A 19,881-nucleotide genomic window follows, 5' to 3' on the forward strand; every position below is an offset into this window, starting at 1 on the left:
AATCTCCAAGCGTTATTTCTCTCATTTAGTTTATCCAATTGCATGGTGCCATGCAACCCAAATGGACCATGCCGGGTCGGGTCAAGTACATACCAGAAATAGTTATGGACTTAGACACCTTATCCAACAGTCTCCCACTTGGATAAGTCTAGTAACTATTACTGCAAGTATGACTTCAGGAACCGATCGGCAATCGTAGCTCTTTACAAGGTTTCTCGAAACTTGAGAAGATGATGGTACGCCATTTAAGATAAGTGATCATATAATCCTCTGTTCTAGATATCAGTCGGACAAATACATGGAACAATGTCTTACTTATTGTCCAACATTTGTTTCCCGATTTCCGATTTGCTTGACAAAGAACTTTATTGAACACATCAATCTAGTTCTGACCGGGCCCGGTACATAGGTCAAAACAAAATCATCGAGGGGCCCAGATATCAGCTTCTAATCCAAGAAGGAACAGATAAACTTCGACTCATATGTTTGTTCTACTACTCATTGAATTACACATAAGAGCACGTTTTATAACATCGAGTTACCAATGCGTTTTTCGTACAATCAATGCATAACCAACTCGTAAGTAACAAATCATATCTCTAGGTTTAAAGACTTATATGATATTACCGTCTCACGATCACTCGAGATAGAATTCCATGAAGTGATTCCAGTGAGCGTGGGTTGAGTCCAATGCTCAGAACTTATGAGCACTCATGATTGTTGTAGCCTTGTCCCAGACCTCTACAACCAAACATGACAGTCTTGATTCATACCTACTTCCGACATATGACCGACTGTGGAGGTTTGAATAATATGTTTATACCAAACAAAATTATTCTGGAAGTCAAAACATGCAAAAGAAATATAGTAAACGATCGACAAGAGATAGCAACACTTTACTCATAAATAAAACACTTTTATTCATCATCAAATGTCAATTACACTTTACAAATTTCAAGATTATCTAACTACTAAATCTAATATCATCCTTCAGCCCTATGCTCCGAGCATGCTGGAGATGCTTAACCCGAGTCAGTCCCTTCGTGAGGGGATCTGCCGGGTTCTCATCCGATGATACCCTCTTTGCCACGAGGAGTCCTTCTTCGATCCGATGTCTGATGAAATGGTATTTTCTGTCGATGTGTCTGGATCTCCCGTGATCCCTTGGTTCCTTGGCTAAGGCAACAGCACTTTCACTATCACAGAAAATTTCCATCGGCTCTTTAATAGCTGGTACAACTCCAAGGTCTCCAATGAAGTTTCTCAGCCATAACGCCTCCTTTGCCGCTTCGCTAGCTGCAATATACTCTGATTCACAAGTAGAATCTGCCACTGTCTCTTGCTTGGAACTCTTCCAAGAAATTGCTCCTCCATTTAGGGTAAAGACCCAGCCCGACTGAGAGCGGAAGTTATCCCTATCAGTCTGGAAGCTAGCATCACTATACCCTACAACCCTCAAGTCATCACTCCCACCGAGGGTAAGGACCCAGTCCTTAGTCCTTCGTAGGTACTTGAGAATATTCTTTACCGCAATCCAGTGTGCCTTGCCAGGGTTCCCCTGAAACCTGCTAACCATGCTCAAGGCAAAGGCTACATCAGGTCGAGTACACGTCATAGCATACATGATCGAACCTACAGCCGAAGCATAAGGTAATCGACTCATTTCTGCTATCTCAGCCTCAGTGCTAGGGCTTTGTGTCTTACTCAGCTTGGCACTACTCTGGATGGGCAACTCTCCTTTCTTGGAGTTTTGCATTCTGAATCTCTTCAGAATCTTCTCCAAGTAGGTACTTTGACTAAGTCCAATTAGTCTTTTACTTCGATCTCTCAAGATTCTTATCCCCAAAATATAGGCAGCTTCACCAAGGTCCTTCATAGCGAAACACTTTCCAAGCCAGGACTTTACTTCCTGCAAGGTTGGAATGTCGTTTCCTATGAGTAGTATGTCATCCACATACAATACCAAAAAGCTAACTATACTCCCACTAGCCTTGACATATACACAAGATTCATCTTCACTCCTAGAAAAGCCAAATTCCTTGACCTTTTCATCAAAGCAAAGATTCCATCTGCGAGGTGCTTGCTTTAATCCATAAATGGATTTCTCAAGCTTACACACTCTATTAGGGTACTCGTTACTGACAAAACCTTCTGGCTGACTCATGTAAACATCTTCAGCCAACTTTCCATTAAGGAAAGCGGTTTTGACATCCATTTGCCAAATTTCATAGTCATGAAATGCGGCTATGGCTAACAGAACCCGAATAGACTTAATCTTGGCTACTGGAGAAAAGGTCTCATCATAGTCCACTCCAGGAATTTGAGAGAAGCCCTTTGCAACCAGTCTAGCCTTATAAGTGTGTACTTTACCATCCATGTCGGTCTTCTTCTTGAAGACCCATTTGCACCCTACAGTCTTTCGACCTGGTACATTTTCAACCAAGTTCCAAACTCGATTGTCATACATGGATTGTATCTTGCTATCCATAGCCTCTTTCCATTTAGCAGACTCGGGGCCTGCCATGGCTTCCTCGTAGCTGTTAGGGTCATCTTGACTTACTAGTGTCTCATCACTAATAAGTGTCTCACCTTCTGCAGTAATATGGAATCCATAGTAATGCTCAGGTGCACTCCTAACTCTCGTGGAACGCCTCAGAGGTACAGATTCGTCAATTGGCTCAACAGGAGTTTCCTCCTCAAGTTGAGGGCTAGAGTTTGAAGTTCCTTCACCACTTGACTCTTGAATTTCTTCAAGATCAACTTGCCTCCCACTGTCTCCTTGGCTTATAAACTCTCTTTCTCGAAAGACTCCTCTTCTTGCTACAAAGACCACATTGTCACTGGGTCTGTAGAAGAGGTAACCAAAGGATTGCTGTGGGTAGCCGATGAAAATACACCTCTCGCTTCGGGGTTCGAGCTTATCATGAGTCTCGCGTCTCACGAAAGCCTCGCAGCCCCAAATCTTGATGTGGTCTAGTTTAGGTACTTTACCAGTCCACATCTCGTGAGGAGTTTTGGTAACTTTCTTTGTAGGGACTAGATTGAGGATATGGGTGGCAGTCTCTAAGGCATACCCCCAGAATGAGATTGGTAGGGAAGCTCGACTCATCATGGAACGAACCATGTCCAACAAGGTTCGATTACGCCTCTCAGCTACACCATTCAACTGCGGTGTCCTGGGAGGTGTCAATTGTGATACAATCCCACATTCCTTTAGATAGTCGAGGAACTCTGAACTAAGATACTCACCACCTCGATCGGATCGAAGCATCTTAATGTTCCTGCCCAATTGATTCTCGACTTCCTGTTTAAATTCCTTAAACTTCTCGAAAGTCTCTGACTTATGCTTGATTAAGTAGACATATCCATATCTACTGTAATCATCGGTAAAAGTCAAATAATAACGATTAGCATCCCTTGTGGCATGTTTGAATGGTCCACACACATCCGTGTGTATAAGGTCCAACAAACCTTCACCCCTTTCACATGAGCCTGTGAAGGGTGACTTTGTCATTTTTCCAAGTAAGCATGATTCGCAACTATCATTTGACTTTAGGTCAAACGACTCCAAGACTCCATCCTTTTGGAGTTGGCCTATGCGTTTCTTGCTTATATGTCCAAGACGACAATGCCATAACGATGCTTTATCCAAGTTATTATTATTAGAATCAATACACAAAACATTATTTCCTAAGTTATCTATAATAGATACAGCTTCATACACACCATCACAAGGTAATGCTTTAAAATAAAGTACATTATTAAAGAAAGCATTAATCGAACCAACTTCATTATCAAACGAAAAGGTGAAACCTTGTTTGTACAATGCATGAAAGGAAATAATATTTCTTGCCATTTCTGGCGAATAACAACATTTATTCAAATCTAAATTTAACCCACTACTTAGCGATAAAGTATAAACTCCAATCTTGGTGACAGGTGTAACTTTCCTATTCCCCATGATTAAGTTTATTCTTCCTTGCTCCACATTCTCACTTCTTCCTAGTCCCTGCAAGTCATAGCAAATATGAATTCCGCAACCTGTATCAAGGACCCAAGATTTCGAATGGGGTGAGTTATTAGAAATGATAGTGTAAATACCTGCATGGTTGGGTTTGACTTTCCCATCCTTTACATCTTGCTGGTACTTTGGGCAGTTCCGCTTCCAATGAGCTTTTTCGTGGCAATAGAAGCATTCAGCCTCTTTTGGGTCAGAAGAAGGAGTAATGAAACCTTTCTTGGTTCCACTTGAAGAAGAGCCATCAAGGGTCCGAGCCTTGGTACCCTTTGAAGATCTCTTTCTCTTCCTCCCTCGACTCTGCCCGATTGCCAAGACCGGAGTTGTTTCTGGAGTAGGAGTGATAGCAACCGACTTCCCCTTAAGACCTGTTTCTGCGGTCTTGAGAAGTCCCTGAAGTTTGCTGAGGGTGACCTCTTCCTTGTTCATGTGATATGTCATGCGGAATTGATCATAGCACGATGGTAAGGAGTGCAAAATGATATCTATTGCAAGCTCCTCAGGGAAGTTCACATTGAGCTTCAGCAACCGATCCACATACCTTTGCATTTTCTGCATGTGGCTCGTGACGGACTCTCCGTCCTTCATCATGGTTGTTATCATGGAGCAGATGACTTCGTACCTCTCTTGTCGTGCACTTTGATGGTATCTTTCCATCAAGTCTTGGTGCATTTCATAAGGGTAGAAGTCTTCGTAAGACTTTTGGAGTTCAGCTGTCATGGTGGCTAACATGATGCAAGCCACCTTGGTTGCATCTCTTTCATGAGTATGAAAGTCAGCGATCTCCTGGGGAGTTACAGTGGACTCGTCAATTTCCTTAAGCTCCTTGTCAAGGACATATTCTTTGTCCTCGTAGCGAGTAATCATCCTGATGTTTCTGATCCACTTATTGAAGTTGGATCCATCAAAGGTGACTTTCCCACATAGACTCATAAGAGTAAAGGAGCCATTAGGATTTGAGCCAGAAGCATTAGATGAAGACATCTGAAAAGAAGAACAAGTTTAGTTTAGATTTAAGAGAGTCCTTAATAAAACACCCAAATGTAATATTAAGGCTAGGACCCAATCACAATATAATATAACTTAGAAGAGGTATGCCGTAATCTAAGCTATACCATATTTGAAAGGTAGGTGAATGACGATTCACCAATTTCCACCACGAAAACCGAAATAATAAATATTTAGTTTTTATTGGTTTTAGAAATTCCTAGATTCTTTGAGATCCAATGAACTTTTCAAAGGCATGTTTCGATCTCGGGAGTGCCCTCCAGGTTTTGTGACTGGGATGCCGAGGATCACAAAACGAGGTGTGAAGTAACCATGCTAATCACTTGGTACCCTTAAAGTTTATCACTCAATCGATGTGCCGGTAAACCACACACGCTCCACCGATACTATAATAAACTTTTAAGTCACCCTTTACCTACCTTGTTAAGTCCAAGTTAGTGTGCCGGTTAACCACACACGCTCCACCAACGACTCAGACAAAGTGTAAAGTGTAATTTCATGGATTAGCACCTTATTCACATTTTTCCTAAAGTAACTAAGATTGGGAATTTAATAAAACGTTTAGTTACTTTATATATTCATCATACTTTGAATGAGAATTTATAAGTCCTTGTCTTACCCGTTCGGCTAACGACCCTCCACCAGTCAAGCAAGCGGTGGGTGAGAATATACACCCATTAAGTCACCATTTTATAGGCAACAACCTTATACCCACCTTATAGACCGGCTTCGTGAATGAGGCGTACTAGCGGTAAGACGACTTGTTCTTATACATATATATATAATTATTAAATTATCATAATATAAGTATAAGGGTTGAATTTTAACTTTTAAAATTCTAGGGGTTGGAACTAAAGTTTTAACTTAACTTTACTTGTTCCAAAACTTGAGGGCAAGTTTTGTAACTTTCAAAACTTTTCATTTCTTGTAACTTATGAGTTTAATAGAGTCATAAAATGAAGACTCTTCATTTTTATAACTCTTGTATTTTTCTTAATGGTTTTTAACTCAAGTGACTCTTGGTTTTCCATAACTTAAGGATAAGTTATGGACTCCATTAAAACACATTATGATCAAGAATTAAACTACCAAATAGGTTACAAATAATTCCTATGATCATCTAAAACATCATAAGAACAAGAACATGAATATGAACATAATCAAAAATTACATAAAACTTTGTAATTTTGATAACTAGTTGTTGTAAATGAATTAGTAAAACATTACACCACCAAAAACAAGTTTATATTTACTAAAACAGTTTAGGGTAATGTTTCTAATCATTTTCCAGCAACTGAATCGAAATTCTGCACTCATTCGACCCTACTTGCCGAGTGCATGAACATGACTCGCCGAGTTGGTTGAAGATACACATGGACTCGACGAGTCCCCCCTATGGACTCGACGAGTCCGATCGCAGACAGCAAATTTTCGATTCTGTTTTCAACTTTTAAGAAAAAATAAGAACAAACAAGCCTAGGCTCTGATACCACTGATGGGTTTTGAGCATTCTAACACTTCCTAAGTGTACATGCAACCCTAATAACCTTGGATCTATGTTTGTCTAATTTGTCATGCAAAGTTGTATTCCAAGGTTATATCCTATCTAGCATACATGGGGAACAATTTCAACATAAAGTATAGATAGAATAACTTACCTTGTTGTTGCTTGTGTTCCTTGAAACCTTGTGAGCCTAGCACCTCAAGTGGTGATGCCTCAAATGCTTCACACAACACCAAATGCTCTTGGAAGAACTTATGAGAGTATACTCACTTCTTCAAATCGGCCAAGCCCTCTATTTCTTTGTGTCAACCGATTTTGGTGGAGATTATCTTTCTTATATAGTGTTGACACATCTAGGGTTAAACCCTAATGTGTCATGACTCTTCATTTCCATGACCCATGGGTTTGTAACTCCCATGGAGCATCCATGGAGCATCCTATGGATAGAACCCAACTTGATGATCCATGGAGCCTTTTTAGCCCACTATACAAGATATGGATGATTTACTTAATCAACCCATATATTTAATTAGTTATCTTTTGATCACTTAATTAATTCTAAATTAATTCTTGATCAAACTAATCAAATAATATTATTAATATATTAGAACTTATAATATATTAATAATCTCCAAGCGTTATTTCTCTCATTTAGTTTATCCAATTGCATGGTGCCATGCAACCCAAATGGACCATGCCGGGTCGGGTCAAGTACATACCAGAAATAATTATGGACTTAGACACCTTATCCAACAGGATCTTCATTTCTAGTAGGATCCTTAGGGAGGATCCTAAGTTAACTAATGCATCTTCTTCTGTGTTTTCTTCTTTGGGAACTTGGGTTAGGCTAAATTTTTCAAAATCAGAGGCTGATTTTTCATGGATCTCAAGGTATAATGCTAATCTTTCACCTTTCATTGCATAAGATCCATTGAAGTGATTAGTTAATAATAAAGAATCAACAAATACCTAAAGATCCTTGATTTGAAGATCCTTAGCCAATTATAGTCCCATGATGTGTGCTTCACATTCCACTTCTTTGTTGGTTGTGTTGAATTCACAACTATCTGCCTGGGATAGAATGTCCCCCTCTAGCGATTTTAGTATGATATCTAGCCCAGTTGTTTTTTTAGTTTGAAGCTACATCCATGAATAGTGTCCATTTTCCCTAGTGTTCATCTTCTAAGAGTTGTTTAGCTTCAATGCCTACTTCGTTTTGTAGATCATCACTAAAGTCAACCACAAATTCTGCTAATCCTTGTGACTTTATGGCAGATCTTGGCTGATATTTGATGTCAAACGTGCTTAAATTCATTGACCATTTTGCCATCCTTCCTAACATCTCTGGTTTTCTTATCACATTCTTAACAGGATAATTATTTTTCATATGTATAGTATGTGGCTCAAAATAATGTCTTAACATAGTAGAAGAAATTACTAATGCACAAATTATTTTTTCAAGATGAGAATACTTGGTCTCAGGGTCTAAAAGACTTTTACTTACATAGTAGATAGGATGTTGGTCCCTATTAAGATTCTTCGCTAGGAAAACACTTACTGCACTTGAGGATACCAAGAGGTAGAGGAGAAGTGGTTCTCCATTTATAGGTTTCACCAGCACCAGCACGGACCATAAGTATCTTTTGCGTTCCTAAAAAGCTTCTTCATGTTCTTCGGTCCATTCAAACTTCTTGTTCTTCTTTAGGATATCATATAAGGGCTTACATCTTTATGAGGATCTTGAAATGAACCTGTTGAGTGCTGCTACTCTTCCGGTTAGCCTTTGGATGTCTTTTTTTGAAGATGGAGATTTCATTTTGATGATTGCTTTGATCTACTCTTGGCTTGCTTCTACTCCTCTCTTAGTTACCATATACCCAGGGAACTTTCCCGAGTTCAAACCAAAGTTGCATTTAGACAGAATCAACTTCATGTTGTAATCGTCTACAATGTCGAAGGCTTCTTTCAGATCCCTAAGACGATCTTCAGCTTTCATGGACTTCACCACCATGTCATCAATGTAGACCTCCATGGTGTCACCTAGCTTTCCGTTTTTCTTCTGTACGATAACTACATTAGCTATCCATCTCGGGAACTTCACTTCCTTCATCATGCCTATCTTGAAGAGCTTTTCCACTTCTTCTTGGATGATCTGATTCCTTTCGACTGGAAACTTCCTTCACTTATGATGTATCAGTCTAAAAGAAGGATCAATATTAAATTTGTGAGTGATAATACTCCTATCTATACCTATCATATCTTTGTGTTTCCATTCGAACATTTTTCTTCTGGTTTGAAGGAAGTTTAAGATGTGTTGCTCAATTTTCTCGGGTATTGAGGATCCTATGAGGACTTTGCTTTCAGGATCATCGCTCCCTTCCTTCACAATTTTCTCCTTCATTTCTAGATCATGTCATGCTCTCTGCCTTAATTTATGCTTGTTGGGGTTTCGTCATATGCTTCATAGAGGTTTTATAACATTCATTTTACTCTTGTTGTTCTCTGATGATCTGCACTGTTCCTAACGGAGCAGACATCTTTAAACACTGATGATATGTTGATGGAACCGCTTTCATCTCATGGATCCACGGTCTACCTAATATCACATTATAAGGAGATAAGGTGTCAATAACACATAAATTTTGTATAGAGCTTACCCCTTTATGTATATTGGTAGCTTTATCTCCCCGATGGTGTGTTTCGTTTCTCCGCTATATCCTATGAGGACCGAGGATCTTTTGATTATCTCTGATTCAGGGATGTTCATCCTCTTCAGTGCGTCCAAGTGTATGATGTTGATCGAGGATTCTGCGTCAACAAGGACCGTTCTGAAGAAGTGGTTGGTAATGTACGGTGTTACCACGAGTTCGTCACGGTGTTACCACGAGTTCGTCATGTGTAAATATTTCTTCATCATCAGACACTTCTTTAGGAAAATTATACTTCAAAAAGTCTGCAGTTTCCTCCTTAGCATTCACCTGAATCCCCTCTTTATCATAGAAATATCTGAGAATAAAACACCAATAGCGTGCAAATGAAATACCTTGCACAACATTTGTAATCTCAACACTCTTCTGAAACTCTTTCCATAATTGTGTAGAGTAGTGCACCAGTATGTCATAATATATACCTGCAACCATGGCGTATACTTCCATGCGTCCTTTATCAAGCCCAACACTACGACCTATTAAGCATCGTAGAAAGATTCCAAACAAAAAATTCCAGATCGTAAGAAGACCAAACTTCTTAAAGTCATTGATCTTGGTGAGCGGGGATTGATGACCCATCTCATTGAACATACGGTTCACTTGTGCAAAAGAAAGATCTGTAAACGTTTGAGAATTTGGAATCTCCAAAATATGATAAAACAGCTTCTTCGTCAAACGTACCTTCTTGTCATTCACCAGGTTGAATGTGATGACTTCAAGGTCTTTAGAGTATGTTGCAGTAGAACCTGCTTGTGAAAGGCAGGATAGAGGTACTGCAAAAGAGTTAAACATGGTCGTCAAAAAGAACACAGCTCCTCAGGGCAACCACTAACATCTTCAAACCCCCAGGGTAGAGAGATTCATCTGCATATACTTGATAGTTGTTCCTTAAATCTTCATTATCGGTTGAGAAGTAACATCTTCAGTGGTTTGTGATGGAACATCAGTATGAGTAGCCATGACTAGGGTTTTAAAATCGTATGAAGATGTTACAACGTAAATTTTCAAACAAATTTTTCATTTCAAAATAAAGTATTTTCATTCAAAACAAGGCATAAACATTCCAAGTGTCATGTCAGAATACAAATCATATGAATCCCAAGATCACAAAACATCTATCATTGTGTAAAGATCACGCCGGCGCCTTCCCACGGTCCTCACTAGTACCTGAAACACATACACAACAACTGTAAGCATAAATGCTTAGTGAGTTCCCCAAAATACAACTTACGCACATACGCCTTTCCAGGCCCTGACCTTCCGGTCCATGTGTCTCAGGGGACTTCCGTCCCTGCTGGGTAAACCTTCCGGTCCTACCCACGCCAACCTTACGGTCCACATTACACGCCTTCCGACCCATAACATAATGCCTTCCGGCCCACATAACATACATAGCACGTATAACAATTAACTTATCACATATAGCACATATATATCACATATCACATCCGACCTTCCGGTCACACAGTCAAACCCTTCCGGGTACAGTATAGTGAGAAGACTCACCTCGTAAATATCGAAAGCTAGCAAATCCCGAAGTCACTCGTGCTCGCTCCGCCGATCTACAATCTCCCTATAACATCATACATCTCTTATTAACACTTTTATCTTCTAAGTTTGACTATCCCTAAGAAGTCAAACATAGGTCAACTCAGGTCAACGGTCAACGGTCAACTTGACCGGACTCGGCGAGTGCACAAGGGCAAGTCGACGAGTCTAGACGTATCCGCCAACTCCATAGGATTCCCTTCTTACTCGTCGAGTGCTTCCCTTGACTCGACGAGTTCCACCTGGGAGAGTCGCGGGGCCACCCCGACTCAACTCGCCGAGTCTCAAGAACAACTCGGCGAGTCCCAACTCGACTCAGACCACCTGTCGACCCTCTCTAACTCGTCCTGACTCACTGAGTCAACCCGTGACTCGACTGGATCACTCACTGGCCGATCCAAGGCAAATCTTCAAGCTACTCGTCGAGTCTGCTCATCGGACTCGGCGAGTCCATGCCATGCAATTACTCAAACTCGCTTCTAAGGTCAGATCTGTTCCATCAATTCATAGATCTAGCCTTTCAAGACTGATTCACCACGTAAAGTCCCTATCTTGGTGTCCATAACACACTCCATGGCTTATAATGGACATTTTGGTCTAAAGCATAAGGGTTCCAACCCAAAACTTCCATTGATTGCCAAAAAGCATGGGCAAAGGGACACTCTGGACCTTTAGGGGTCCAGATCTATAGTCTAAATCTCTTAGGGGTCCAAGGGAGCACAAGATGTAGCCACAAAAGGGTTCAATAAACCCTAAATCAATGAAAACACCAACATAGAAGAGAATAGCTCGAAATATTACCCCAATAGAGATGCTCTGGACTCCAAATCCTCAGAAGATGGCTCCTCTTGCTTTCCCTTTGGCTGATTTCCTCTTTCCTTGCACAATGACACCTCCAAGATCAATAATAGCCTCCTTCTATGCTCTAAACGCTCACACTCGATTAGGGTTTCACTCAAGGGACTGGTGAGCACAAATGACGGCCATAAGGCCCTTTAAATAGGTCCCAAACCCGAGAAATTAGGGTTTCATTAAACAGCGCAGACTCGCCGAGTCCATATCCTGGACTCGCCGAGTCCAAACGAATCCCTCGTCCAGAATCGCGACCCTACTCGGCGAGTCTGAGCTCCAACTCGCCGAGTCCCCTCTCAAAACACAAAATAATCAAATCAATAAAGATACCTGGAATTCCGTGCTGTTACAATTCTCCCCCACTAGAACTAGACTTCGCCCTCGAAGTCTCGCTCTGAAAATAGCTCTGGATGCTGCTCCCGCATCTCGCGCTCCGACTCCCAGGTCATCTCCGATCCCTTCCGGTGTTGCCATTGAACCAACACCAGAGGTACCTCCTTGTTCCTCAGAACCTTGATCTTCCGATCCCTGATGGCCACATGCCTCTCAGCATAATTCAGACCCGCATCCACATGAATATCCTCTAATGGAACCACTGCCGACTCATCGGATATACACTTCCTCAACTGCGACACGTGAAAAGTGTCGTGGATCTGCCCCAACTCGGCTGGCAACTCCAAACGATAGGATACCCGACCTACCCTTGCAATCACACGAAATGGCCCAATATACCGGGGCCCCAACTTGCCCCTCTTCCTGAATCGAATCACTCCTTTCCAAGGAGAAACTTTCAGGAGAACGAAATTGCCGACCTGAAACTCAAGCTCGGACCGGCGTCTGTCTGCATAACTCTTCTGTCGGCTCTGGGCTGTCAATAATCTCTGCCTGACCTGCTGAATCTGCTCTGTCGTCTGAAGCACGATCTCTGTACTGCCCAACCTCTCCCCAGCAAATGGGGGTCCGCCACCTCCTACCATACAACAGCTCAAAGGGCGGCATACCAATGCTCGAATGATGGCTGTTGTTGTAGGAAAACTCTGCCAAGGGTAAATACGCATCCCAGCTACCCCCGAAATCTAACACACACGCTCGAAGCATGTCCTCCAGCGTCTGAATCGTTCGCTCGCTCTGGCCGTCTGTCTGGGGATGATATGCGGTACTAAAATGCAATTTAGTACCCAGCTCCTCATGGAATTTCTTCCAGAATCTGGAAGTGAAACGCACATCACGGTCTAAAACAATCGAGATCGGCACCCCATGCCGAGATACCACTTCTCTCACATATATCTCCGCCAACTTCTCCGCTGAAGAACTCTCACTGATGGCAAGGAAGTGAGCGCTCTTCGTCAACCTATCCACAATCACCCAAATTGCATCAACTCCTCTGGCAGTCCTCGGCAATTTGGTGACGAAATCCATATTGATATGTTCCCACTTCCATTCGGGAACCTCCAATGGCTGCAACTTGCCTTGCGGTCTCTGGTGCTCGGCCTTAACCCTGCGGCAGGTCAAGCACCTCTCAACGAACCATGCGACGTCCCTCTTCATACAGGGCCACCAATACTCTTTCCTCAAATCCAAATACATCTTTGTAGCCCCCGGATTGATCGAAAACTTCGACCGGTGAGCCTCTTCCATCAAAGTAATACGCATACCACCCACGAACGGTACCCAAATCCGACCCTGAAACGTCATAAGCCCTCGTCCATCCGTAACGAACTCTGAAACCAAACCAACGACCCGCTCTCTCTTCTGCATCTCTGGTCGCACAACCTCGGCCTGTGCCCCACGAATAGCATCCAATACTGGAGCTATCACAGTCAATCTCAAACATACATCTCGCAGTGGAGTGCTCTCCGCCCTGCGGCTCAACGCATCGGCTACCACATTAGCCTTGCCTGGGTGGTACAGGATCTCACAATCATAATCCTTGACCACATCCAACCACCTCCTCTGATGCATATTTAGGTTGGGCTGATCCATCAAATACTTCAAGGTCTTATGGTCCGTGTATATCGTACATCGAACCCCATACAAGTAGTGACGCCAAATCTTGAGAGCGAACACTACTGCCCCCAACTCTAAATCATGCGTGGGATATCTCGTCTCATGAGGCTTCAGCTGCCTCGATGCATAAGCTATCACATGACCCCTCTGCATCAATACTGCACCCAGCCCCAAAATCGATGCATCGCAATATACTACAAAATCCTCCATCCCTTCTAGGAGAGATAATATCGGGGCTTCGCACAACCTTTGGTGAAGTGTCTCAAAGGAGGTCTGCTGCTCGGGACCCCATGAGAATGCAACACCCTTCCGGGTCAATCTAGTGAGCGGCACTGCGATCTTGGAGAAATCCTTGATAAATCTCCGATAATACCCTGCCAACCCAAGGAAGCTCCTGATCTCCGATGGTGACTTCGGCACCTCCCAGCTCATCACCGCCTCGACTTTGGCCGGATCGACCAGAATCCCTTCCTGGTTAACGAGATGTCCTAGGAACTGGACCTCCCGCAACCAGAAATCACATTTGAAGAACTTTGCATAAAGCTTCTCCGATCTCAATACCTCAAGGACCTCTCTCAAATGCTCCTCATGCTGCTCTCTAGATCTCGAATACACCAGAATATCATCGATAAATACAATCACTGACCGATCCAACATCGGCCTGCATACCCTGTTCATGAGATCCATGAACACAGTCGGGGCATTGGTGAGCCCGAAAGGCATCACCACAAACTCGTAATGCCCATATCGCGTCCTAAATGTTGTCTTCTGGACGTCCTCATCCCGCACTCTCACCTGATGGTACCCCGACCACAGATCGATCTTGGAAAACCAAGATGCTCCCTGCAACTGATCGAATAAATCGTCAATCCTCGATAACGGGTAACAGTTCTTGACCGTCAACTTGTTCAACTCCCGGTAATCAATGCACATCCGGTGTAAACCATCCTTCTTCTTGACGAACAGAATAGGTGCTCCCCACGGCGAGCTGCTCGGCCGAATAAATCCCTTCCCCAGCAACTCCTGAAGCTGCGAGGACAACTCTTGCATCTCTGGAGGTGCAAGACGATAAGGCACCTTAGCGATAGGCGCGGCCCCCGGAACCAGATCAATACCAAACTCCACTTGCCTCACAGGAAGTACTCCCGGCAGCTCCTCGGGAAAAACATCTGGAAACTCACGCACCACTGGAACCTCCTCAACTAATCTCGGTCTCTCGGAAGCCTCCCGCGTATCCATCACATACGCCACAAAACCCTTACAGCCCTGCTGTAAACACTGCCTCGCCCTAGCGGCCGAACAAAAAGTTGATCCTGAACGGGTACCCTTGCCGTACACCGAAAGAACTCCCCCACTAGGGTCTCGTATAGTCACCAGCTGACGCTCACAGTCGATGACAGCGCCGAATCGGCTCAACCAGTCCATGCCCACAATGACACAGACATCACCCATCGCAATAGGAATCAGATCAATCAGAAACTCGACCCCGAAAATCTCTAACACACATCCCCGGAGAACCTCCGTGGCACAAATCACCCTCTCGTCAGCTATAGAAACTCTCAGAGGCCGACTCAACGGCTCACGACCCACGTTGATATACTGACTAAAGGCCAAAGATACAAAAGACCGACTCGCACCCGAGTCAAATAGCACTAAAGCAGGCACAGAGTTCACAAGGAAAGTACCTGCCACAACATCGGGCGCAGCGCGGACCTCCTCCGCAGTCATCTGAAAGGCTCTCCCACGAGCCCTCGGGGCCTCGGCCTTCACTGGTCGAGTCTCAGTAGCCCTGGCAGTAGGTGCAGATCCCTGAAGAAGCTGAGGGCACTCGGCCTTCCGATGGCCTGTCTGGTTGCAATGAAAGCAAACCATAAACCCCTTGGGGCAATCCCTAGCGATGTGCCCCTCTTTGCCACACTTGTAGCAAGCACCAGATCGACATGTCCCCTCATGACCCTTGCCGCACTTTCCACAAGTGCGGCCCTTCGGACCTCCCGTCCTCGAATCGGCGGACTTAGTCCTCTTGGCTGCCGGCTGAGACTGAGTCGGCCGCCGGTCCACCCGCTGAGACTCGGCCTCCTCCTTGGCCTGGGTCTCCAACTCGATCTCGCGCTTCCTGGCATTCGCCTGAAGCTCAGCAAAGGTATGATAGGTGGAGTTTGACACAAACTCCCGGATATCCCTCCTCAAAACACCCAAGTACCGGCTCATCCGAGCCTGCTCTGTGGACACCAGCTCGGGGCAAAACATTGCCCTCTCATGAAACTTCCGCGTGATCACCGCAACCGAATCAGTACCCTGCTTGAGGGTCAAGAAGTCCTGAACCAATCGTTCCCTCTCCACCGGGGGAACGTACTTGTCTCTGAACATAGAGGTAAACCTCTCCCATGTCACTGCTGAAATCTCTGCCAAAGTGAAGTTCGCCGTCACGAACTTCCACCAATCCTTTGCTCCCAGACGAAGCTGGTTCAAAGCGAACCGTACCCTCAGATGCTCCGGACATGAACAAGTGTAGAAGCACCCCTCAATATTAGCGATCCACCTCATTGTAGCAATCGGATCCTGCGTCCCATCAAACTCAGGTGGCTTCGTGTTGCTGAACTCCCGAAACAGCAACGAGTCACCCCCCTGTGGCCTGGCAGCGGCCACAGTTGCGGTAGCTGCAGCAGCTGCAGCCTCAGTCAATGCGGCGTACCGCTCATCAAAAGTCTCCATCAAGGTGGTCTTAATAGACCCAAACATCTCCGGAATCTCAGCCGGGATTGTTGCAGCCACCTCCTCATGAATCATCCGACGAATCTCCTCGTCACTCACACCGCTCACACTCGGTCTGTGGCGTGGTCCAACCATGATGTCTCTGAATTACAACATAAAACTATCAGAGACTCCATCGAGTATAATCGCACTCGATAACGCAACCCTACTCAGTCTCCGATATCCAGGGATTCTTACTTGGGTCTCCCACTGACCCCGTGTCTTCGGTAGTACGGGCCCAATACTACCAACCACACCGCATCAGCATTCATCCCAAGTCTTCCTCCCCAAACCCCAGATAGTGAGTACTCTACTTTTGTTATGCACTATCTACCTGCACGCTATCAAAGCACCTCACATCGGCAAACTTCCCTAGACTAAGGCATCACAAATCAGACCACTCTAGTCCTATCATGAATACCTAGTCTTCTAGCATGCATAACAGTTCACATCATATCTTATCTCTTAACATAACATTGTAAGGTATTTTGGGGATCTTTATCGTTCGGGCACTGACTGATCGTACACACTGCTTCTTTCTTGTTTACCACAAAATCATTTACAAAAGTTTATGCCTTCATTTTAAAAGTTTTCCTCAAATCCTCGGTTTGAGTCCAGTTACGCCCGAAGGTGCACCCGAATCCCTCAAACCAAGGCTCTGATACGAAATTGTTACAACATAAATTTTCAAACAAAATTTTCATTTCAAAATAAAGTATTTTCATTCAAAACAAGACATAAACATTCCAAGTGTCATGTCAGAATACAAATCATATGAATCCCAAGATCACAAAACATCTATCAATATGTACAGATCACGTCGGCGCCTTCCCACGGTCCTCGCTAGTACCTGAAACACATACACAACAACTGTAAGCATAAATGCTTTGTGAGTTCCCCAAAATACAACTTACGCACATACGCCTTTCCAGGCCCTGACCTTCCGGTCCATGTGTCTCAGGGGACTTCCGTCCCTGCTAGGTAAACCTTCCGGTCCTACCCACGCCAACCTTACGGTCCACATTACACGCCTTCCGGCCCACATAACATACATAGCACGTATAACAATTAACTTATCACATATAGCACATATATATCACATATCACATCCGACCTTCCGGTCACACAGTCAAACCCTTCCGGGTACAGTATAGTGAGAAGACTCACCTCGTGAATATCGAAAGCTAGCAAATCCCAAAGTCACTCGTGCTCGCTCCGCCGATCTACAATCTCCCTATAACATCATACATCTCTTATTAACACTTTTATCTTCTAAGTTTGACTATCCCTAAGAAGTCAAACATAGGTCAACTCTGGTCAACGGTCAACGGTCAACTTGACCGGACTCGGCGAGTGCACAAGGGCAAGTCCGTGAGTCTAGACGTATCCGCCGACTCCATAGGATTCCCTTCTTACTCGTCGAGTACTTCCCTTGACTCGACGAGTTCCACCTTGGAGAGTCGCGGGGCCACCCCGACTCAACTCGCCGAGTCTCAAGAACAACTCGGCGAGTCCCAACTCGACTCAGACCACCTGTCGACCCTCTCTAACTCATCCTGACTCACTGAGTCAACCCGTGACTCGACTGGATCACTCACTGGCCGATCCAAGGCAAATATTCAAGCTACTCGCCGAGTCTACTCATCGGACTCGGCGAGTCCATGCCATGCAATTACTCAAACTCGCTTCTAAGGTCAGATCTGTTCCATCAATTCATAGATCTAGCCTTTCAAGACTGATTCACCACGTAAAGTCCCTATCTTGGTGTCCATAACACACCCCATGGCTTATAATGGACATTTTGGTCTAAAGCATAAGGGTTCCAACCCAAAACTTCCATTGATTGCCAAAAAACATGGGCAAAGGGACACTCTGACCTTTAGGGGTCCAGATCTATAGTCTAAATCTCTTAGGGGTCCAAGGGAGCACAAGATCTAGCCACAAAAGGGTTCAATAAACCCTAAATCAATGAAAACACCAACATAGAAGGGAATAGCTCAAAATGTTACCCCAATAGAGATGCTCTGGGCTCCAAATCCTCAGAAGATGGCTCCTCTTGCTTTCCCTTTGGCTGATTTCCTCTTTCCTTGCACAATGACACCTCCAAGATCAATAATAGCCTCCTTCTATGCTCCAAACGCTCACACTCGATTAGGGTTTCACTCAAGGGACTGGTGAGCACAAATGACGGCTATAAGGCCCTTTAAATAGGTCCCAAACCCGAGAAATTAGGGTTTCATTAAACAGCGCAGACTCGCCGAGTCCATATCCTGGACTCGTCGAGTCCAAACGAATCCCTCGTCCAGAATCGCGACCCTACTCGGCGAGTCTGAGCTCCAACTCGTCGAGTCCCCTCTCAAAACACAAAATAATCAAATCAATAAAGATACCTGGAATTCCGGGGTGTTACAGAAGAAAATTTGGATTTTACAGAAAGAATTTGGGAATTTTTCTTCTGAAAGCGTAAACCGATAATAAACCCTTGAATCTCCTTTTATATGTAACCCTGAAGTTTGAATTTTAAGCGGGATGTGTATTTAATGAAATCCGATGTGGCACCTTGAAACTCGCACTAATATGGCGATAAAGTAGCCATGCGTGAAAAAGTAATTGTCACTTCTCCTCAAAAACCAGAATGAATACAAGACGTAACATCAAACAACCTCTTTATTTCTCCCAATAGAATTGTGACCGTCACTAACCTTCGGATGGAAGTAAGGCTCTTTCACTTTTGGGATTTAAAGAGAAGTCATGTGCCAGACTTTCGAAATATTACCATGAGTTGGTATTACAGAGACCTCAAAGATTTCGCGAGTGCATTGTACCAAGAGAATAAGATAAGAAGCAAATTAACGAAAATTTTGGATTTTGTGATGTCAAAAAATAAAATTTTGACAAAAAAGCAATAATACCCGGGCAAAGGTTGCTTCATTAATCATCAAGAGAGATGACCAACTGCTTGTGTAGTTTCCCGTGAATTACAATAGAATACTCATGAAGAAGTGTCGAAGGGCTTCTTTTTCAAGGCTTCGTGGGTGGCTTTCAAATTTCGTTACATTTCAACCTAAACATAAGGTCAGTAATTGTAACTGAAATCAGTTGTTTGACCGGTGTAGGCAGTGACAAGTATGCTTTGGAGTGATTTTGAAAGTGACTTTGAAATCAAACAAAACTCACACAAAAATCATATTCACAAACAAATATGTGTACTGGATCCTATTGGATAACAAACATCGTGGGTTTCGATAGTTTGATCAGGATCACTCATACGAAATGAATATGATTTGGAGTTTCGAAATTGTTGTAGACACAAATGTTTCGTTAAAATCTGGAACATAGTTCCCCATCAATTCTTTAAAAAGTTAGAGAATTGGGTTTCACTTTCATCACGGTCTCATGATGTCAGATCATAAACACAGATTTTTGATATGTCTAAGTCTCGATAGGTTGTATCAAAGACCTATTGGACATATGTCTTCGTG

This window comes from Lactuca sativa, chromosome 8, assembly GCF_002870075.4.
Source record: "Lactuca sativa cultivar Salinas chromosome 8, Lsat_Salinas_v11, whole genome shotgun sequence".
In the NCBI taxonomy this organism is placed as follows: domain Eukaryota; kingdom Viridiplantae; phylum Streptophyta; class Magnoliopsida; order Asterales; family Asteraceae; genus Lactuca; species Lactuca sativa.